Source organism: Myotis nattereri (genome assembly GCF_964212035.1).
Source record: "Myotis nattereri genome assembly, chromosome: 5".
Lineage (NCBI taxonomy): Eukaryota > Metazoa > Chordata > Mammalia > Chiroptera > Vespertilionidae > Myotis > Myotis nattereri.
The window spans coordinates 93,039,408-93,063,445 of record NC_138080.1 but is presented as its reverse complement, the minus strand read 5'-3'; the positions used below and the strand labels follow the sequence as shown (position 1 = coordinate 93,063,445).

General features: G+C 43.8%; 1 pseudogene across 1 annotated transcript in view; it reads right to left on the bottom strand.

Moving 5' to 3' along the window:
- The window catches only part of LOC308520306 (succinate--CoA ligase [ADP/GDP-forming] subunit alpha, mitochondrial-like), a 67,731-nt pseudogene that overhangs the window by 39,482 nt on the left and 4,211 nt on the right, over nucleotides 1-24,038 (bottom strand). The gene's annotated exons all lie outside the window — the stretch shown is intronic.

The window sequence follows — 24,038 nt, the reverse complement described above, 5'->3', positions numbered from 1 at the left end:
CTCTCTCTCTCTCTCTCTCTCTCTCTCTCTCTCTCTCTCTCTCTCTCTCTAGCAAAACAAGGAAGGAATCTGGTCTTCTGGTCTGTCTTTATTCTCATCATATTCCTGGTGCCAAGAGCAATGCCTGGCATAAAGTACTACTTAACAAATCACTCTATTATAAAACAATGTTCACCCTGGCCAGGTAGCTCAGTTGGTTAGAGCATCATCCCAATACACCAAGGTTGCAGGTTCAATCCTCAGTCAGGGCACATACAAGAATCAACCAAAGAATGCATAAATAACTGGAACAACAAATTGATGTTTCTCTCTCTCCCTTCCTCTCCCGCTAAAGTCAATAAACTAAAAAACAAAAATAATGTTCAACTCCCCAGTTGTACTGTCATCGAGCCCACATTTCTCCTTTAATCCCCCTAAATTGAAAAAAAGAAGCATGAAACCTATTTCAATGGCATTTCTCTCCCTATTGTCTTTTGTGAGGAATCAGTAAAAGAGGTGACTGATAGCTCTGGCCAAAACACACACACTCATGCATGCTCACGCAAAATAACAGCAATTATTCATTCAGATAAAGGGAGAAGGGATTTATACACTCGGGTCAAAAGGGCGAGGTGAAGGAGCATCAGAAAAGAAAATCAAGTCCCTGCAACATGTGCTGAGTCATGAAGATGCTGCAGGAAGACCCACGAAGCTTTAAGAAGTAAGGATAGAAAGGTAAGGAAATATTTAACAGACAGGCTACAAAAAAGAAGTGCTGGGGTTGATCCAGTGCCATCTGTCTCTAATTTTCTTAAGAGCTCCGTGGAACTCTGGGGAATAAGTGAAAAATTAAAGGGTTGTTTTTTTTTTAAAACTTGTGACAAAATACAGCCAAGGAGAGGTTACATTAACATGGAAGATTCTTCACACCCATGGTGACAACTTAAATCATGTCTTCTTCCCAATTCCAATAAGGCTGTCTTTATACCATTTTGCAGAAATCTATGCATGAATTAACATAAAGTTACTGACACATTCATATAACAGAAAATAAAGTTAAATTGGATTGTCATCAAATCCCCTAGAAAGAGAGAAGAAAAACTAACTAATTTTAAAACTCACGAAGACCTAACTTTCAGCAGCTTCCAAGACGCCAGCCCCTGCTTCCAAGGCTCCAGGTTTGATACTGTCTCCCCCGAGCTCTGGGAGGGATGATCAGCGCGTGGCTGGCATACATCAAGTCCCTCTTCCTTGTGTCCATAGCAGGTACCACAGTGTGCTTGTCACCCTTACCAGGATGTGGCTTCCCAAAGCTCATCCACATCATGTTCCAGGCAGCCACCATTCACTGATCAGCATCCAAAGTGAACCTTCTCTGCCTTGGCTCATTTAGAGCACGATGCCCCTCTTAAACACGCAGCTGGTTTTCTCTTTCCTTCCCATGTAGCTGCACATTTCCCTCCACTCCCCTGATCTACCAACCAAAGATTTTTATTTGAGTCAAAGAACCCTTTCCATGCACATCTTGAACAGAGAGGTCTCCTCTGATTCAAGTCAAATGTTAGCCCAGCCCGGCCCGTGTAGCTCGGGAGGTCATGGTTTGATTCCTGGTCAGGGCACATGCTCGAGCTATGGGCTTGATCCCCAGTAGGGGGCGTGCAGGAAGCAGCCAATCAATGATTCTCTCTCATCATTGATGTTTCTATCTCTCTCTCCCTCTCCCTTCCTCTCTGAAATCAATAAAAATACATTTTTTAAAAATAAGTGTTAGTCCATTTAATGCCTTTCTTTTAATTGTGCTTCTAAAAAGCATTCTAAATTACATCACTATTTCATTGTCAGAAAATCCCTGTGAGTTACATTGTTAACCAAGTAGTATCTCCAAGAGAACTAAGATCCAGAGAGTGAAAATGAATCACAGAAATCATCCAGTGAGTTAGAGGAAAAACTGGGTTGAACATCCAGGTTGCCTAGCTGCCACTCCACACACTTCACACACTCACCACACTGCCCTCTATTGATCTACATCTCTTAGGAGCAGGCTTCTTCCCCTCAGCTTCCTCTTCTCCACCTGAGCTCTATACACATAGACATATACACAAACACGCATACTCAGACACATGCAGTCAGAGATTCATACACGCACACGGACAAACCTGTACACAAAAGAAGGTAACTATACCCACAGAGGAAGATACACACAGAGATACACACAGAGATACATACTTGCCCAGAGAGAGACAGACACAGAGATACAGAGGCATACACTCAGAAAGACACACAGAAAAAGACAGACACACAAAGAGATGCACACACAGACATGGACACAGACACACAAAGAGACACACACACGGCTACATACCCACACATAGAGACACACACATACAGAGACACATACACACACACTTTCTAACAACTCTCATTTCATCAGCCCCAGGTGGAAAAATCCCATGTTCCTGGGACTTTACGAAGATGAGTCATGGAGAACATCCCAGCCCCTGACTTCCTTCCTCAAAGAACAGGCCTCCCTCTGTGCGCTCAGTGATAAGAGCACGTTAGATGGGAGATTACGGCTCTTAGCGGAACTGGCATGTGGCGATCTGTACAGCTCTCATCCACTTATTAATCAATCATTCATAACCTCGTTTGTGTTGAGATTTCTCAGAGGCTGTTATGCTTATTATGCTTAATCAGGGATGCACTGTAGCTGTCACATTGGGTTCTGGTGACCCCATCGGGGCCAAATCCCTATTTTAACTGTCATATTTGCTTTAAGAACATGCTATTTGTGCCATCATCTCATTTCCCAAGAACAGAAGCATTTGCTCTTGGTACTAAAAACGGTAATGGATCTCTGTAGAGGGGTAAGAAGAGAGAAGGACCAAACATAAGAGTGAGAAAGTGTAAAAGTAATACAGAGCTCAAATCGTGGTCTTTTTTAGGGTCTGAGGCTATGGAAATAATGACAGCTGTCTTCGCCTTCTTCCTTCAACACTTCCTAATTAGGCCAGGCTCTCCTTATGGGAAGTTGGTGCAGATCCTGTTGCTCACCTACCTAAATCCATTCCCTCTTGAGGCTGCTCTGTGGTTGCACAATTCCAGGGTGAAGAGTCTTAGCCTCTCTCCACGAGACCTTATGCTCAAGGAAAGTCATCCTGTCCTTAGGCTCAGCTGAGTACAGCTCATTACGTTCTTTTTGCCAATGACTGTTTGGGGAAAGGGCATATGAACCAATTCTCGTCATGAGCTTTGGGGAGAAGTCCGTTGGTAAAGCTTCTGGGAAATGTTCTCTTCTTCTCCTTCTGGACATTGATGTGCGAGATGATGATTCATAGAGGAAGTAGCTCACGGGCTGAGCATGGCTGAAAAGTATTTGAGACACTCCTCCTCCAAGATGTGGTACCTATGTTCCGCTGCTGAAATTGGCGGCGGAAGGGGGGGGGGGCGCTATTGAATACTTTAGCCAATAGAATATGACGGAAGTGACACTAGGTCCTAACAGGCCCTGCATCTTCTGCCTGGTTCTCCTGGGGCATCACTCCTGACATGCTCATTCCGAGGAGAGCCATCCTCTACGTGAGACCCCCCACCGCCCTGACTCCATCGTGCTGGAGAAGCTAGTGCAGTTATTTTGGCTGGCAGTCTCAGCAAAGCCCAGCCCTCCAACAACCCAAGGTCCCAGACATGTGAGGGAAGAAGCCGTCTCAGGAATGGAACTTCCAGCTCTTGCTGCCTCCGTTCCCAGTCGTCTGAGTCACCTCCAGTCATCCACGGCATCCCAGCTGAGGCTCAGAGTCATGACACAGAAACAAAGCAGCCCTGCCAAGTCCTGACCCACAGAATCCAGGAGTAAAATAACATGGATTCCACCCCCCTGTGTTTTCAAGTGGTTTGTTTAGTCAGCAAACGTAATTGGAACAAATGGCAGAATAAGAAACTAGAAAAACCCAGCTCCTTGATGACAATGCTGTGTGGTTAAATGAACCAGCCCTGGGGCCGCCTCATCTTTGGGCTCCTGGTTATTGAGCTAATCGGTTCCTCCAGTGTTTAAGCCCTTCTGAGATGGTGTATTCGTTTGCTAGGGCTGCCATCACAAAATACCACAAACAGCAGAGGTTTATTTTCTCACAGTTTTAAAGACTGGAATTCCAAGGTGAAGGTGTCGGCATGGCTGGTTTCTTCTGAGGCCTCTCTCCTTGGCTTGTAGATGGCCGCCTTCTTGCTGTGTCCTCACATGGCCTTTTCTCTCCGCACATCCAAGCGTGGCATTTCTCTGTGTGTCCAAATTTCCTCTTCTTATACGGTCACAGGTCAGATTGGATTAGGGAGCACCTCAATGGCCTCATTTTATCTTACTCACCCCTATAACTGCCCAATCACCAACAGTCACATTCCAAGTTACTGAGGGCTAGGCCTTCAACATATGAATTTTGGGTGGATGCATTTCAGACCATAATAGATGGCTTCCTTACTGCCGAAATCATGCTTAAAAAGAAAATGAGAGAGAAATGAACCACTCTGACTAAGCAAGTGCTGAAATAGCTCGAGAATTAAAGAGAGAACAATGACAGCGCAACTCCAAGAATGTCAGTGACTAGAAATGGGGCTTCAGTGACACCCAAACATATGTTCGCTTCTCTCTTTCACTCTGATTCTCTCTGGGATTTGCCTTCATTCTCTCAAGAGCCACCACACTGAGCATTATCTTGTCACTCTCACACTGAAATACATCAATCTCCCAGGGACTTACGGGAATGCGGAGGGCAATAAAGCTAGGACTGGCAGAGTTCCACACACCTGCTCAGGGAGAGCAGCTAGACGCTAGGTGTTATACGTGCAAGGAGTAATCGAGGCTTCTTAGCTTCCCGGAGCTGCCTGCCATATGCCTACCCACCTTTTGTCCCAGCCAAAGACACACTCCACTTGACGCTACCAGAGGAAAATGAACCATGAACTAATCTGGTAAGAGCAAGGACATATGGCAGCCTTCCTGGAACTCATGGGAGAAAAGTTGTTGAAAAGTGCTGAAACTGAGGCTCCTGCTATCAATGAGCCTAAAATCTCATACCACATATGGACTTTCAAATAATTCTTTCCCTTAAAAACAAAAAACATAGAGTAACCTAAAAACTGAAATGTAAATAAATTATCACATGTCCAGAAAAAAAAATATTATGCAATCATTTAAAAAGAATGCAGCATCTTTCTAAGTACCCTATAAAGATAAAAGCAAGGTGCATAATATATATATAGCATGCTACTGTGGGAAGAGGGGGGATGAATATGTATCTATATCTTTTTAAATGTATGCATCACTCTGAAAAGAAATGCCCAATAAACTGGTACCAGTAGATGCTTCGGTATAGGGAAACGGGAAGAGTGGGGCAAGGAATGAGAAGAGAGATCAATATACAGTAAGCAGTCCCCCCTGATCCGGGGTTTCACTTTCCACAATTTTGGTTAGCTTTGGTCACCCACCGTCTGAATGTATTGCATGGAAAATTCCAGAAATAAACAATTCATAAGTTTTAAATTATATGCCATTCGGAGTAGCGTGATGAAATCTTGCGCCTTCTGCTCTCTCCCACCCAGGACATGAGTCATCCCTTCACGCAGCATATACACACTGTATTCTCTCCCCCCCATTAGTCACTTAGGAGCCGCTTAGTAGCTGACCTGGGTTATCAGATCAACTGTCACAGAATCACAGGGCTTGTGTCCAAGCAGCCCTTCCTATAGCTTCACGCTGTGCCGCACGCCGAAATCATTCATATCCCTTCATCTCCTCACGGAGGCATTGTTTCTTCTCACATCAACAAGGGTGAGCACAGCACAATAAGGTACTCTGAGCGGGAGAGAGAGACCACCTTCACATAACTTTTATTACAGTGCATTGTATAGTTATTCTATTTTATTAGTAGTTATTGTTGCTCATCTCTTCCTGTGCCTAATTTATAAATTAAACTTTATCATAAGTATGTGTGCATAGAAAAAAAAAACATAGTACATATAGGTTTCAGTGCTATCCCTGGTTTAAGGCATTCACTGGGGGTCCATGGATTAGTGGGGGGAGGGGAGACCACCTGCATACGATTTTAACAGTATGTTAAACTCTGAAGAAGAAAATATTAATAAACTTGAAGGCATAGAACCTATCCAAAATGAAACACAAAAATGAGACTAGAAAAACAAGTGAACAGAGCACCAGGGCTCTGTGAGGCAACTTTAAGCAGCCTAGCGCATGTATAATTTAGTCCCAGAAGTAAGGGGAGAAGGAAAAAGTACTTAAAGAAAAAAACAATCAAAACATTCCCAAATTTGATGAAAATAAACTCATAGATCCAAAAGTTCAATGAACCCCAAACAAGAACATCAGGGCACATGATAATCAAATTATCTAAAATCAGCCCTGGCCAGTGTCTCAGTTGGTTGGAACATCCTCCCAATATACCAAGGTTATGGGTTCAATCCCCAGTCAGAGCACATACAAGAATCTACCAATGAATGCATAAATAAGTGGAACAACAAGTCAGGGTTTCTCTCTCTCTTCTCTCTCTCTCAATAAGCTAAAAAAAAATTTAATTGTCTAAAACCCATGATAAGGAGAAAACCTTAAAAGAAACCAGAGAAAAAAGATACATTAAATACAAAGAAAGAAAAAATAGGAATGACAGCAGGCAGAAAGCCAGAAGAGAGACCTCTTTCAAGCACCAAAAAACAAAAGTCCACTTAGAATGCAATATCTAGTGAAGATTCTTTTGAAAACAAAGCCAAAATAAAGCCTTTTTTAGATGTAATAAAAGCTAAAGGAATCCTCCTTAGCAGTCACACACTATAAGAAATGCAAAAGGGAGTCCAACAGGCAGAAGAAAAATAGTACCTTATGCAATATGTAGGTAAATATATAGAATTTTGTTCTTATTTTTAAATCATTTAAAAATATTTTAAAAATAAAAACAATGTATCAGGGTGCATTTTACTATAAAAGTATTATATGAATTCCTATATGATTGCAATACAGAAACACTTGAAAGAGCCATCAATTGAAAAGGCATGCTAAAAAGCAACTGGAGCCGAAACCGGTTTGGCTCAGTGGATAGAGCGTCGGCCTGTGGACTGAAAGGTCCCAGGTTCGATTCCGGTCAAGGGCATGTACCTGGGTTGTGGGCACATCCCCAGTAGGAGATGTGCAGGAGGCAGCTGATCGATGTTTCTCTCTCATCGATGTTTCTAACTCTCTGTCTCTCTCCCTTCCTCTCTGTAAAAGATCAATAAAATATATTTTAAAAAAAAATAAAAATAAAAAAATAAAAAGCAACTGGATTCAGTTACAGTTTTCAATGGATGTTTTTAAACTTTAATCATAACATTATCTACATATGTTTAAATATAGGCATGCAGTATATATAAATACACATGTGTAAATACATTTGTGAATATTTGTTCTTGATGAACCTACAGATTTGTGCACTTCTTGCGACAACCTATTGCTCCAGGACAGTGATTCTCAACCTTCTGGCCCTTTAAATACAGTTCCTCATGTTGTGACCCAACCATAAAGTTATTTTTGTTGCTACTTCATAACTGTAATGTTGCTACTGCTATGAATCGTACTGTAAATATCTGATGTGCAGGATGGTCTTAGGCGACCCCCGTGAAAGGGTCGTTCGACCGCCAAAGGGGTCGCGACCCACAGGTTGAGAACCGCTGCTCCAGGGCGTTCTACTAGCCACAGGTAGGGAATTAGGACCAATTTTCTTCTGTAAATCAGACGAGAATTCTATGGCAGTATAACATTGACACTTCTGTTTCCTTAGCACCTTGATAATGGACCACTTTATATATTCGGGTGGTCTTTATCATCACATCTGCTATACCATAAAGCAGAGCCTTCCACACCACAGGCATCCAATAAGTAGTTGCCCAATGAATGCATGGCCTCTCTGATAGCATCAATACACGGCAGCTATTTTCTGAGGGCTACTGAAAAACATAAGTCCTGAGTCACAAGTGTCAGGACCCATATCTAACTTGACTTTCTCTTCTCAACTATCTCTGTCTTTCCCACTACATATCTTCAAGCTCTTCGTGACACACATAACTCCAACAATTCCAGCCACATTCTCTGAGGCTACATGCCATTGGCAGAGCCCACCACAGTAAATTAATCTTCAGAGATGGGCTCAAGAGGATATATTTAAATCACACAAAAAGCAGGTCAGAGCTGCAGTGATCAGTGAAGCAGACCTCAGTGTGTTGTGCATAATTAAAATGACTGTAGGACTGACCTGTATATACCAGCTGGGAAAACATTTCTTTCTGTAGAAGCATAAGAGTGAAACATGAGCAGATTGTTGTACCTAGGTGCAAACTTGACCTTGAAATAAGACAAGATGAAATACTGCCATTTGTGACAACCTGGATGGACCTTGAGAATATTATGCTACGTGAAATAAGTCAGTCAGAAAAAACTAAGAACCATCTGATTTCACTCATATGTGGGATATATGAGTGTGAAATTTATAGACAGCGACAACAGTGGCAGCTATCAGAGGAAACAGGGTGGAGACTGGAACAGGGGTGGTAAAGGCTGCCAAATGTTTGGTGACAAAAGATTATTTGACTTTGGGTGACACATACATAATGCAATATGCAGATCATGTTTCATAAAAATGTACCCTTAGAACCTAAATGATCCTATTAACCAATGTCACCCCAATAAATTTAATTTTAAAAAGAGAAAGAAAGAAAGAACGTGACATTTCCATACCCTGGTGCTGAAGACTGTACCTGCCTCACCTGTTGCCTTTGGCTTTGACAATTTCAAGATGTGAGAAATACTACCATCATAAACCACTCAAAAGGGTCAAAGATTTGTGGCCTGGTCTGATCTCACAGTGTCAGACTTCCTTAAAACCTGAAGGGGATTGAGCCCTAGCCAGTTTGGCTCAGTGGATAGAGCATTGGCCTGCGGAATGAAGGGGCCTGGGTTCTATTCCAGTCAAGGGCGCATGCCCCAGTTTCATGCTTGATCCCCAGTAGGGGGCACGCAGGAAGCAGCCAATAAATGATTCTCTCTCAATATTTCAATTTCTCTCTCCCTCTCCCTTCCTCTCTGAAATCAATACAAATATATTTTTAAAAACCTGAAGGGGGTTGCAAAAGAAGACCTTTCCTCTGAGAAGTTCCCAGTGCTTACAACAATTTAGAACACACCTGCAATAAACAATGGATTCCCACCCAAGCTTTATCTCGTTCGCTCCTATTTTACTTACTGCCTTTCGGTTTTCCTCAGCAGTGCCCCTCTCGTCCCTACCACCTGGCTGGAACTGAAGAAATTCTAACACCATTTGCTCCGTCAGCTTCATGGGAAGGAGGAACGGTTATCCACACCCTGCCTACAACCTGAGCTCAGGCAGAGTGGGAGAGTCAGCGAGCCTCGCTTTCTTAATTTCATATTTGATTGAACAATATTAAAAGAACTGTTAAAGTTATGGAACTCCATGCTCGCATTAGGTTTAGGATGGGGTGGCTAAGGCTATATATAAAAAGAGTTATTTTATTCTTCTTCTCCAGTAATAACATTTAGCACTCAGATATTGCTTTTCATCTCCATCTCTCTTTATAAACATTAACTGTACAATTTCACTACATTAACTGCAAAGAGAGAGTCGGAAGTGGCCCTATAAATTTGTAGTCAGCTTGGTAGCATTTATTGTCTCTCAAAATGATATACTACACCCAAGAGCCTATGTTTTACCCTGGTTTACGGTAGGAAGGTTAGAAAAAAGGGAAGGGGAAAAAATGTCATGTTTTAAAATAACAGGGATCTCAGAAGCCTACCCAAGACTCCAGGGGTATAGCCTCTGGATTTAGAATGTGGAATTAAAATAGTTAGCGAGCTGAATGATATAACTAAATTTTGAATAATAGTGGTATGCTTAGCATATGACAATTTTTTTCCCTTTTCATTGAATTTATTGGAGTGACACTGGTTAACAAAATTCTATAGATTTCAGTGCCCAATTTTACAACACATCATCTGTACACTGTATTGTGTCTTCACCACCCCCAGTCCAGTATCCATCCAACAGCATTTATCCCCCCATACCTTCCTCCACCTCCCCCCACCAACGATTTCAATTTAAAAAAAAATGTTTCCAAATCCCTTCTGGCAGAGAAAAGTGCCTCCAAATTTAAATTAAAAAATTATTTTACTATAGTGAGACTATGGATTTAACATAAACAAAAGGCATACTATTGTTGTTGTCATTATTGGTAAATCTTTTATACCTCACCTCTCCCTTGAATCATGTTTTAGGGAAAGTCCCTCCAAATAATAACAGTAGCTACCACTTGTTGAATATTTACATGTGTGTGTGGCACCATGCTAGGTACTTCAAATACACTGATTTGATTCAGTTGCCCCACCTGCAAAATGAAGGAATTTGTCTAGATCAGAGAACTACAGCTCCTGGGCTACATCCAGATGCTATTTCTGTAAATGAGGCTCTCTTGGAACATAGCCATGTCCATTCATTTACAAATTGCCTGTGACTGCTTTCCCACCACCAGGGCAGAGTTGAATACTTACCACAAAAGCCCTGGGGCCTGCTTAAAATATTTACTATCTGTTGTTTTTTTTACAGAAAAAATATGCCATCCTCTGAACTAGAACATAGCATCAAAGAATCTTCAAATCCTAACATTCTATTCCTCTGACTCTGTGATGAGAACGCTTTCTCCACTATATCATTACTAGCATCAAACAGCAAAAACAGCATATTGGCCTGAACTTGCCTAGGCATTGTTATGTAGGCTTCTCTGCCAGTGTCAGTTCTTCAGGAAAATATTCTTTGTGTTTCTAATTCTGTGACTCACTTATTAGTCCCTTGTTGAGAGCTAACAACTTCAATTAATCCCATGTTGATAACTGTTGATAACATACACTTCAACTATTTTTTTCTTTCTTTATTAAAATATTACATATGTGTCCTTATCTCCCCATTGCCACCCCACACACACACACACCACTCATGCCCTCACCCCCCATGGTGTCTGTGTCCATTAGTTATGCTTATATGCATGCATACAAGTCCTTTAGTTGATCTCTCCCCCTAACCCCCACCCTCCCCTACCTTCTCTCTGAGGTTTGAGCATCTGATCGATGCTTCTCTGTCTCTGGATCTGTTTTTGTTCATCAGTTTATGTTGTTCACTGTATTCCACAAATGAGTGAGATCATATGATATTTATCTTTCTCTGACTGGCTTATTTCACTTAGCATAATGCTCTCCAGGATTATCCATGCTGATGCAAATGGTAGGAGTTCCTTCCTTTTTAGAGCAGCATAGTATTCCATTGTGTAGATGTGCCACAGGTTTTTAATCCACTCATCTGCTGATGGGCACTTAGGCTGTTTCCAAATCTTAGCTATTGTAAATTGTGCTGCTATGAACATAGGGGTGCATATATCCTTTCTGATTGGTGTTTCTGTTTTCTTGGGATATATTCCTAGAATGGGATTACTGGGTCAAATGGGAGTTCCATTTTTAATTTTTTGAGGAAATGCCATACTGTTTTTCACAGTGGCTGCACCAATCTGCATTTCCACCAGCAGTGCATGAGGGTTCCTTTTTCTCCACATCCTCACCAGCACTTTGTTGATTTGCTGATGATAGCCATTCTGACAGGTGTGAGATGGTATCTCATTGTGGTTTTGATTTGCATCTCTCGGATGATTAGTGACTTTGAGCATGTTTTCATATGTCTCTTGGCCTTCCTTAAGTCCTCTTTCGAAACGTATCTATTTAGGTCCGTTGCCCATTTTTTGATTGGGTTGTTTATCTTCCTTTTGTTAAGTTGTATGAGTTCCCTGTAAATGTTGGAAATTAAACCCTTATTGGAGATAACATCGGCAAATATGTTCTCCCATGCAGTGAGCTTTCTTGTTGTTTTGTTGATGGTTTCTTTTACTATGCAGAAGCTTTTTATTCTGATGTAGTCCCATTTGTTTATTTTCTCTTTAGTTTTCATTGCCCTAGGAGCTGTATCGATGAAGATATTGCCACTTCAACTATTAATAAAAATATTACACTGAGTGAAATAAACCAGTTAGAGAAAAATAAGTATCACATGATCTCACTCATGTGGAATCTAATGAACAAAATAAACTGATGAACAAAATATAGCCAGAGACCTAGAAGCATGGAACAGACCGACAAATTTCAGAGGGAAGCTGAAAGTGTGGGGGAGAGATTAACCAGGGAATTTATATGCATATATGTGTAGCCCATGGACACAGACAATAGTGTGATGAAGGCCTGGGAGGGGCAGGTGCAGGATGGAGAGGGTCAATGGGGGGAAAAAACACAAAAGGGACACCTGTAATATTTTCAACAATCAAGATAAATTTTTTAAAATTAAGTATAATTATGGGACTCTAATAAATTACACCAATAAAAGAAAAGAAGATCAAATTCCATCACTTCTTTCCTCACTCTCTCAAGTCATTGCTTCTTCTCCATCCATTTTCCTGCCATCATCCTTGTCTGTTGCCACGTCACATTATTGCCTGAGCATCATTCTGCCCAATCCTAGGCACGAAGTAAGAGTCTACACACTTGAAATCCAAGACTCACCTTTTGAAAGGATAAGAACAAGGGATACAACTTTTTCTTAAAGTGTTTTCATTTATTTCCAAGCTCACGGAAATTGCACCAGCCCATGGTCCTCACATGGGCCTTGAGGGATGTGGCAGTGGGAGAAAGAGCACAGTTTCTGGGCCTTGGGTTATGCAGGAAAAACTCAGAGCCACAATACAGTGAAAGGAATTCTTTTCAGTGTTGGAGGAGTGGAGAGGACAGGGAGAGAGAGAGGGGGCTGGAACCGCTGTGGGCACACGTTGCCCAGGAATATTCTTAAGGAACAGGGATGTTCAATATTCACACATAAATCATACGTAGTACTGCAGTATTCTATTGTCCCACCTCCCAGTGTTTCAGGAACATTAGCTTGACCTCACTAAACCACTAAGTCACTTTTTTTTTCCTTCCTTAAAGAAAAATAAGGGAAAAGACTGGAAGAGCAAGAAACAGCTTTCTTAATTCTTTCAAAATAGTATGACTCCCTGTTTTATTGGTGGGAAGAAATGCAGGAGGATACGGGTAGGGTCGCTGTTAGAGCACCCTGGCCGCCAGGTAGCAATCTTATAAAGTCTATGCCATTGTTTTCTCATTCCTATATAGGAAGTTGCTGTCTATTTTAAAAAGTGCAGAAGTGTGTTCCTGGAACTTTCCAGAACCTGAGCAGCCAGCGCCCAGCGCTCTCCTCTGTCACCTATCTCCCTGAGTGGCCCGGAGAGCAAGGAGCTCGGCCAGCAGACATCAGAGTTAAACTCCAGTGGCTGACCGTCTCAGCCCTCTTTTCCACACGCCCTCCCTCCTGAACTGATTCAACCTCGGGATGCATGCAGAGCTCGAGTCTTTTGAACTTATTTACAAGTTTTATCATTATACTTGCCCACATTATGCAAGCAGTTTGCAATCTCCCCTAATTCTCTGACTTTAATTATATAATTGAACAAGCCCAAAACTCATTTTTCCCAGGAAACATTAAACATTACCATCTTAATGAAATTTGTAATGAAATGGTCCACTCTGCATGCAAATGACCGGTAGTGGCTGGGCCACTAGCTTATCGCTGGGCAAGGCAACAAGACAGATGCTCCTTCTTTTGTCAGTCGGGGGGGAATGGCAGGCTCGCCCACACTTTCGGCCGGAATGATAATTCCACAAGATGAGAAGACGGGCCTCTGTGAGACATATGGATATAATTAAGATTGGGTGACAAGACTTTAAATGAAGTAGGAACTGATCTTAACCTATACAAATCAAAACTTATTTTCAAAGCTGAAAGAACTCAAACTTTTCTTGCCAATTAAAAAAAAAATGTTAGCAACTGTCTTCCCTTCTCCAGAGACTAGAGGTCTGAGAGATTGACAGTTCTCTTCTCGACTTGCTTCCCAGGACTGAACGAAGGAAATGGGAAACATGTAAGAAACATGGGGGTCTTCTGAAATTCTCTGCATAATGAGTGAATGACTCTTCAAGTATCTGTGCCTTCCCAGCTGCATTTTTCAAATACCCTTGTTGCAGGGGGATGGGAGCATGAGTGTGCGGGGGGCCGGGGGGGAGGTTGGGGGTTAATGGGGGGGATGAGGACACATTTGTAATACCTTAACTAATTTAAAAAAAAAAAAAACAAATACCCTTGTTGCATAAAACTCAGATCGTTTATGCACTACAGACTGTCCTCACGCCAAAGTCCCTGCCTGCCAAGACAAGGAAGGCAACCTGTTCACACTTTTGTCCAAACAGCATGGACAACCATGTCCTGTGCCAAGTAGACACCAAATTAAAGTGCTTAATGATGGCCACTGTTTATATAACAAATTCCCAGTTCCCAGGCCTTGTCAAATCTTTTCACTGCCAGAAATATGTCAAGATGCCCAAAGGCTCCCCACAGAGCCTTACCCTGAACATGTATAGTCGTTAGAGAAGAGAATGCAATGGCTACACCTACCACAATACCCAGCTGAATAAATGTTATTTCCCTGCCTCCTAAGGGCCTCCATTTTCCCACAGAAAGACTTTATAGCAAGGGAAATTTTTGTCTGTAAAATTTTTAACAATTTTTAAATTATTGGAGTATTGTTCACATATCATATAATTTACCCATTCAAAGTGCACAATTCAATGATTTACAACATATTACATTGAACTTATTTACAAGTTTTATCATTATACTTGCCCCTATACATTATGCAAGTTTGCGATCTCCCCTAATTCTCTGACTTTAATTATATAATTGAAGAAGCCCAAAACTCATTTTTTTTTAATTTTTTAATTGTGGCAAAATATATGTCATAAAATTTGCCATTCTTAAGTGTACAGTTCAGTAGCATTGATTACATTCAAAATATTGTCCAACCATCACCACTGTCTATTTTCAAAACTATTTCATCTCTCCAGACAGAAACTCTATAATCATTAAGTGAAAACTCTTCATTTCTCCTCACAGAGCCCCTAGAAGCCTCTGTTCTGCTTTCTATCTCTATGAACGTGCTTATTTCCAATATCTCAGATAAGTGGAATGCTATAACATTTGTCCTTCTGTGTCTGGCTCAGTTCACTTGGCATCTCGTCTTTAAGGGCCATCCATGTTGCAGCATGTATCAGAATCTTGGCTCTTTTTATGGCTGAAGAATATTCATTAAATGCATACACCACATTTTGTCTACCCAGTCATCTGTTGAGTATAGGCTTATTTTTTCAATACTTTGAGTGCAGAGATTTGAGAAATTTCATATTCAATTCATAGCACACTCTTGTCATCAGTCAGCATGTGCCCCTCTCCCAGGTTTTGCTCATTTCTTCATCCCTAGGAGCCTCTCCCACCCCGTGCACGCTAATGTGTTTGCTGTCGATCCCTAATTATGTACGTAGGTTTGTAAAATATATAATTGTGTTGTTTGGATTTATACAAATGAATCTAATTTATAGAAATTCATTCTGTTTCTCACTTTTTCACTCACGCTGTGCTTTTAAGATCTACACTTATGTGCTCACTTCGGCAGCACGTATATAAAATCGGAACGATACAGAGAAGATTAGCATGGCCCCTGTGCAAATTCATGGAGTATCCCACATTAAAAAAAAAAAAAAAAAAAAAAAAAAAAAGATCTACACTGATGACTGTATCTTATTGTTTGATGTTTAGTCTCTGAAACGTGGCATAAAGGGATTAAATGGTCTCGTGCTATTATCTATTCTCCACGGAGGAAGCTGACTCCCAGGGCAACTTCTGTGCTTCTCTGTGAGCTCTGAACAAATCTCTTAATCTCTCCAAGATTCGTTTCTTTATCTGTCTAATGAGGGGGTTACCCCAGAGCAGAGTCTTGATGGGCAGTAGGCCTCAAATGACCTGGGAAACTTGGCCAAAGCAATGCACCCAACAGCAAGATCCAAGGCAGTAAAGCCCCGGCATAAACAAGTGTGGGGGGAGGGGGGGGGGGAGAAAAATAAAACACTTTCCAGATGACTCTGGTGCGCATCCCTAGTTAAAACCCCTGCCTGAGATGAATCTCCGAAGTCCCTTCCCTTCAATATACTAAGATTCTACAATGATAGGCAAAGGTCCTACAGAAAACCAAAGGCTAGAAGCTGGCAGTAAAAATGATGCCTGTGTCCCAGCTCTTTGTTTTCTAAGTATAAAATCTATTTTAAAAGCATTTAGGCTACTTTATTGCTACCTTCTATAAGTACTATATTCCACGGATTAACTGCTCCCCGGTTAGCACACTCATCCATAACTCCTCGGGCTCAGTCCCTCCTTAGCTCGGATCATGCCCTCTGGTCCTTGTATTTGATAAAAGCTGCAAGAGGCTGGGAACATTTCTCATCTCTATTCCCATCAGAAATTTGAGTAGCTCAATAGGGTCACCTCTGAGCCTCTGCTTTTGCAAGGAATACAGATCTGGTTTCTATAGTCTGGTTTGAAAAGAAGATGCCTGGACAATTCAACGTGTGAGCAGCGCTGCTCTGCCTCATCCTATGGGTCTTGTTCTGAATTCCGTAATCAGAACTCACTTCACAGTCTTCCTGGCCCCCAAATAACATTGTTTAAAACTTTGGAAATACAAACTATAGGAAGAAGAAAAATATTACTATAATCCCACTTGGTGAAATAACGTCTTTCTCACATGTATGACCCCGGCCCAATCGTCTTAGTTCAGGCTGACATGACGAAGTGCCTGCGCTGGGTGGTTTATAAACAGACATTCCTGTCCTCACAGCCAGAGGCTGGAAGTCCTAGATCAGGTGCCAGCAAGGCCGGTTTCTGGGGTGAGCCCTCTTCTGGGTTGCAGACTGCTGGCCCATATCCTTACCTGGCGAGAGCAGAGAGAGGAAGCAAGCTCTCTCGGGACTCTCATGAGCATTCATTTCATCAGGAGGCTCCACCTTCATCGCCTCCCAAAGGCCTCACCTCTGAACCACCACATTGGGGGATGGGATTTTAACACATGAATTTTTGGGGGGACACAAGCATTCAGTCCATAACACTCATCTATTTTGTGAGGTCTGATCAAATAATTGAATTGATACCCCTCCCCCAGGAACTGGCTTTTCAGATCATTTCACTATGGGCATTCCCTTTGCTGGGACCACATTTCACTTGCTGTGACCACATTCCATTATCTCCCCTCCGGGTAAGCATGAAGAAGTCTCCGCCCAGAAAAAAAGCCCGCCAAAAGTCCTTTAAAAGCCGCTGACTCCCATCACTGGGTACTGGAGCCTTCCAGGCTCCGCCACCTGGTGTGCAGATGATCAAATAAATTCGTAATCCCTCACCACTCTGGCCTGGTGCGTTCCTCCTTCCGCAACCTAAAGGCCGCACCTCTAAACCACCACATTGGGGGATGTGGTTTTAACACATGAATTTGGGGGGAACACAAACATTCAGTCTATAACAATCTTATCTATTTCACTTAGTGGGTACTATATTGGTCCCATTTCGGGCCCCACACTCAGGAATTATGTTTGTCCTCTCTTTTCCTTCCTACCTCAATCCATCAGCCCAACCTCCAAATACCACCCCTGTCTTTCTGTTCCCATTCCTACCACCACACACCAAACGCCATCATCTCTCACCCGGCTGCTCGCTTAGCCTCCCTGGTAAGTTGCAGAAGGAATGAAAAGATATCGACAGAACCAGAAACAAACATATCCAGACTGGCTTGAAGATTTAGGTCAGAACTAAGGAAGTTGAATTTCATACAAATAAATATAAGCCTCTGCATTTACTTGCCAAAGTTCCATGGCATAAGTTACAAGATGAATAAAAGACTTGGGTGATTTATTTGACTGCAAGCTCAATTAAGAAAACAATGTGATGTGCCTGATAGAAAAAAGAAAAAAGAAAAAAAAAAAAGGTCGTACTACTTTGGCCGAATGAATAAGAATGCAGCATCCAGTACAAAGGACATAATATAGTCCTTTCGTGCTGGTAGCACACAGTGTTTCGTTCTATGATACACATTATATATGAATATCCAGAATTGATTGAGTGGAATTCTGAGCAGAGCTAAATTGGGTCACATGAGCAACAGCCGAAAAAACTGGGGAACTTGTCTGGGAAAGACTAAGGTTCTAAAGGGCACACCCACACTTTGGAACATGTGAGTATGCCCCTGGCAGAAGGAGAAGTCTCCAAACAGGTAGTTCCAGGAGGGGCAGACTGTGATTCAAAAGGAATCCTCACATCCTTCATAGCTCAGCTGCAATGCCGCCTCCTCAGAGAAGCCTACCCTGATTACCCTGCCTAAGTAACCCCATCACCCTGTTTCATTTCCTTCCTTTCATATACTGCCAGCTAGAGTTATCCTAGTTTTTGATTAAGCATAGGCTGCCTCCTCGACTTTAATACACCATCAGTGAGAGCTGGGGTCTTGTGTATCCTGTTTATCATAACATTCAGGATCCAGGAAAGTGTAAGGCGCATACTGGGAGCTCAGTAAACACTCGGGAAGGAATGACTGCCCTCCTCTCCACAGTCGCTTCCAGCATTAAAGGGTCATGAACAGTCATTCTCAAGGAGACTAGCAATAGCATTTGGGGTTCCTGCTGGGAAAAGAGCTGAGTTCATTATCTCCCGCCTCCTGGGGCTTCCCCCTTTCTCAGTAGTTTCCATTCTGTGACTCAATCTGCAGGTCCACAAACACGGATTCCCTGGCTGTCCTCTGTCCTCAGAGCGTCCTTGGATCGGAACCTTCCTTTGGGTTCTCCCCAGAGTGAGCTCCTGTTTGCTCTCTGGATTCAGATGCGGCTTCCTGAAGTCCAGGACATTGTGACCTTTGACCTTCTTCGTGCTAGGTCACGTGGAGGTGTTTGGAGACCCAGGCATTGTGGAAACCAAGTGGAAGTCTCCAGAAGACTGCTACCCGCAGCCTGGCGCATCCCTTCCTAAAAGGTGAACTGAATCCAGCAGGTGGATTTTGTCTCCAGTCACAGCTTTAGAAGGCTGCTTTCAATGTCCAGCCACTAGAATAATAATGTCACCGCAGCCTACAGACAGGCAAACCTACCCATGGTGTATTTTTAAATTAAAAAGCAAGTTAAGAAACAATAGTTTGAATATAATCTTCTATTTCTCTTCTAAAATAAAATACATATGAGAGGTCTGGCAGGAAATATGCCAAAATGTCAACTGTGTAATCGCCGGGCAGGGGAGAACATGGGCATCTTTCTTTTCTTTGTTATAACTTTGAAAAATCATTAGCAATTATCCAAAAGCAACTTTTTACTTTCATAATTTCAGAAAATGGTAGTTTGGGGTAAAAAGGTGGTTTGCTAAAAAGGTTGTTTGACCTGGCACTTGGGACCAATCAGGAGGCCGGGGAGAGGAGCGCAGCTGGCGACTGCGGAGCACCCACTGCCGCGAGTGCTTCTGCTTCCTCCCTCTAATCCTCACAACCCGCCCCTGACGCAGTAGCCCCATTTCATAGCTTGGAAAACTGAGACTCGGGGAAGGTTCGCAATTTGCCGAAGGCCTCCGATTTGGTAGAGATGAGATTTCAATCCAACCCTGCACAGTGCTTCCGGGGAAAGACACACGCTCTCCCTCTGAGCTGGAGCCAGGCTGGGGCCACAGAAGCACCAGTCCTTGGGTTTCGGTGGATTTGACATTAATGAGTCTCAGCGTTTCAGAGTCCTCTGTCCGTGGTACCCGCGGAACGGTGCGTGGCAGCGCTGAGGACACCGGGGAGCTCGTTAGGCGTGAAGAACTCAGGCCCCATCTCACACCTACGGAATCAGACTCTGCTTTTTAGCAGGATGCCCAGGTGATTCACCTGCTCCTCACAGTCGGAGAAACGCTGCTTTTAAATGCCTCCCCAGCCCCACTGCCTGCCCGGATTGCTATGGAAACCACCATCCCTGGCCTCTCCTCCCATGTCCCTCTCTTCCCCTGAAACAAAGAGCTCTGTCAGACATTCACACAAGCCTCGGGGCCCGAGAGGAGAAACGCTACCCACAAAGATACTTTATTAATCAAAATAATGCCTGGCACTTCCTGGTTTATGTGTGTTCGCCTCAAGGCGAGCTGGGCCTGGTCCCTCCACACCAGCCAGAGCAGTGGTGGGCTGATAAATGTTTAACAACCAATTTCCAAGGAGTAAATACTCCCACCAGGACCAATTCCAAGGCCCCGCGATGATGTCACTGGACATGGACTTGAGAAGGGACGGGCACAGTTGGCTCACAGGAGCAGACAGGGGCCCCGGGGCCCCCACTCAGCCGGAGCCTCATTTTCGGAGTCGAGATCTTTCGTACGAGAGGGGAAGCGACAGTATTATTTCAGCTAATGAGGACATAATGTTTTATTGTTGGCTTCCACAACCATTTAAATTTATCCATCTCTAATTAGTTTTGGCAAACAGAAAATGACTCGCCAAATATAATCTGCAACAGCCTGTCAGACCGTAAAATTGTCTGTGCTGGCTGTGCGCTCGGAAATCGGAGGGGGTCCTGGGTCTGCCGTGGAGCCAGGCTGGGGAGCTGGGCTCAGCCTCGTGAATAAAACATTTCCAGCGGCTTGTAGGTGGGAGCAGAAAGGGGTTCAGGCAGAGCCTGTGCCATCTATTTCCGCCTGACTCTTCAGTGTCTGCTCTTGTTCATTTCTCAACAGGGACAAGGCAGGGAAGCAGCGCCGTTCTGAGCTAGGAAGATAGACAGTCCAGCTGGGAGGGGATCCGAGCAGGAGCTGGATTGACAGAGAGGAGAGGGAAGGACACGTGGGTGATGGGAACCTGGGGACACACACAGAGAGGAAGGAAATGAGAACTATTTGCAACACATTGGGTAGGTCTGTTTGGCTGGAGGACCAAGTTGTTCATTGTTGTCATCATTATGAACCTCCACCCACTGAGCATTTACCATATGCCAGGCTCGATGCTAAACAATGTGAGCCAATTATCTCAGTGACTGCACAGAAATCCTGTATCATCACCATCATCGTCATCGTCATCATCTCCATTTTACAGGGGAAGAAACTGTGGTTTAAAAGTTTAAGGTATTTGCTCACAGTTGCACAGCTGGTAAGGAAAGGGGGCAGACTCCAGCCCAGTTCTATCAGATTCTGAAGCCCAGGCTGTAAGCACCTCAATACATCACCTTAAATGTGTGGAGTGGCGGGGGGTAGCGGGAAAGGGAGATGTCCCTCCCTGAGAAGCTTCCTCTGAGCAGCCAGAGGGCAGAAGAAATAGAGAAGGGAGGGAGGGACCACCGACTCCCCCCAGGTCCTGAGGGCTGAGAGTGGAGTGCTGAGTTCCAACAGCCTCACCTACATTCTGCCCAGCTTGGACCGCTCAGTTCCAGAAATGACATTTTCAGAGGAACAGTGACAAAGCAGAGGGGAATGATGAGATGATGGGAAAACTCAAAAGCCACCCTTGTTGGGAAGAAATCAGGCCAGAAAGGATGAGGCTGAACCAACAAACACATTTGTCAGAGACAGCTGGTTCCTCTTCCGCAGGACACAGCGAGACCACGTTTTCCAGTCGTCCTCGCAGGTCAGTGTGGCCATAGACTGAGTTCTAGCCAATGGGACGTGGGTGGAAGTGATGGAACAGACCTCCAGGCTCGGGCCCTGGAACTGCCCATGCGCAATCCTCGCGCTCTTTCCCCTCCTCGGGGACCATGGAAACTGTCTGATGATGCAGGCAGAGCCTCAGGATGGAAGGAGCCTGGTCTCTGAATTACTGCTTAGAGACAAACTTCTCACCAATCAAAAACACTTAATTAAACTTGATATGAGTAAGAAACAAACTTGTATTTATTAAGGTTCTCGTTTTAAAAGGCACCCTTGCCAAAGCAACTGGAACCATTGACCTGGAGAAAATTCGGAGGTGGAGGGTAATCATGATATTCAACCACAAGTTAAAAGATTGGTTGATGATACTCCACGGCAGGTAACTGAGACCAGGAGTAGTAACTCTAAAGAGATTGCTCATAACCCACAGTAAGGAAAAGCATGCCTAACAATCATAAATGCCCAAAGATCTGGCTCCTGTCCACTCTCCAACCACATTTCCCATCACTCTCTATGGGCTCCCCACTCTCCCTTCTGTTCCATGAACTCTTTCTTGCCTTTGGACCATAGGCATGCGGATGCCTCTGCCTCAGACACTCCTCCTGACACCTTACAGGCCTTGCTCATATACTCATTCCACAGCTGTGTATGCTCCATGCCACGCCGTGCCAGGCTCTGTTCTGGGTTCTTGGGATACAGCAGCGAACAAAACAGACAAAAATCCCTGCCCTCATGGACCTAAATTCTACCCAAAGATAAACACTATGAACAATGAACATAATAAATGAGTCACTAATATAGTATGTTAGGTGATAAGTGCTGAAGATTATAAAGGAAGGATGGCAAAGGAAGGAGGATTGGGAGTTCTGGGGCCAAGGTGGGGGTGTACCAGGCAAGTAGCCATTTGAGGTTGGGTGCCCATAGTGATTGGCACCCTGGCATTTAACCTCATGGAGAAGCCGATTCTTGAGGAAGGAAAGGAACTTAGAGAGTATCTGAGGGAGAGCATTCCAGGCAGAGGGAACAGCTGAAGTTCCTGTGGTGGGAGCATCTCTGGTTTGTTCAAAGAACAGCGCGGAGGCCAATGTTCTGGAGCGAAGGGAGCAAGAGGGGCTTGAGTAAGCGAGGGGATGAGAGAGGCAACAGGGACACCTGAGGCTCTAGATCAAATGTCACTTCCTAACGGAGGCCACTGGGAACCCCCAAATCTAAACTCCATTTCCATCCCTCAATCCCATTATCGTCTCTCACAGCACTTTTGTCTTTTATGACATTGTGTTTGTTAGGTAGGGCAGCCACAACAAACTTCGTGCCTGGAACAACAGGAATGCATTGTCTCACGGTTCTGGGGGCCAGATTCTGAGGTCAAGGCATCAGCAGGGCTGGTGTCTGCCTGTGTCTCTTCACATCATTTTCCTTCTATGCGTGTCTGCGTCCAAATGTCCCCTTTTTCTAAGGACACCAGTCCTATTGGACTAGGGCCCACACTAATGACCTCATTTAACTTGATTGCCTCTGCAAATAAGGTCACATTCAGACAGACTAGGGGTTGGGACTTCAATGTGTAAATTTAGGGGAAGACAATTTAGCTCATAACAGACATGGTAAGTTATGATTATTTTACCCAGGCGTTGAATTGTTTAGTGTCTGCAACCTCTGTAGGTGCCACCGAGGCAGGGCCAAGCCGATTTCAGGCCTCTCCCCGCACCCAGCACCTGGTCCAGTGCTCTTTAGTGCTTCATTCATATTTGTTGACCCCATGAGTGGCTGTGGGAGTGAGCTGCCTCCAGAGGCAGTGGCTACCAGCGGCGGAGTCACTGGGACAGGTTTGGTCGTCATCCCAGGACACAGGCCATCACAGAGCGAACTCTAAAACCCGTTCTCACCCTGAGAGTTTGTATTTCCCTGGCAATCCTGAAATAAAGCCTGAAGTTCATTTTGTTCTGCCACAAACAGGCAACCTCCTCTTGCCCTTCAGTTCTGCCGCCTTCTTTCCTTCCCTTTAAAAGCCTCTGCCCTCAGGGCTGCCCCTCAGGGCTGGGGTGTGTTGTGTTGACAAATGAGAAATCCTACTGGGTCCCCAGCCTGATTCTGCCCCGTTAGCCATCTGAAAGAACCACCAGGTAATAACTCCTGTGGTTTTAATAAAGCCGGGGTTACTCAACTCCCCCCCCCCCCCCACCTTACAGTCTCCTTCACACAGCCAGTTGCTATGGAAGGACACTGCCTAGTGTGTAAGTGGGAACCTTCTGGACAGAGACCAAGAAAGCACCCAAACCTTCATCGGGAGAAGCTTGCGGGAAAACAGCCAAGAGAGCAAAGGTGTAGTGCAGACTCCGGTCTCCCTTCCTGTCCGCGTGCTGATTTGGGGTGGAACTTGAGAGATGTCGTTTAACCTCTCTGGGTCAGAAA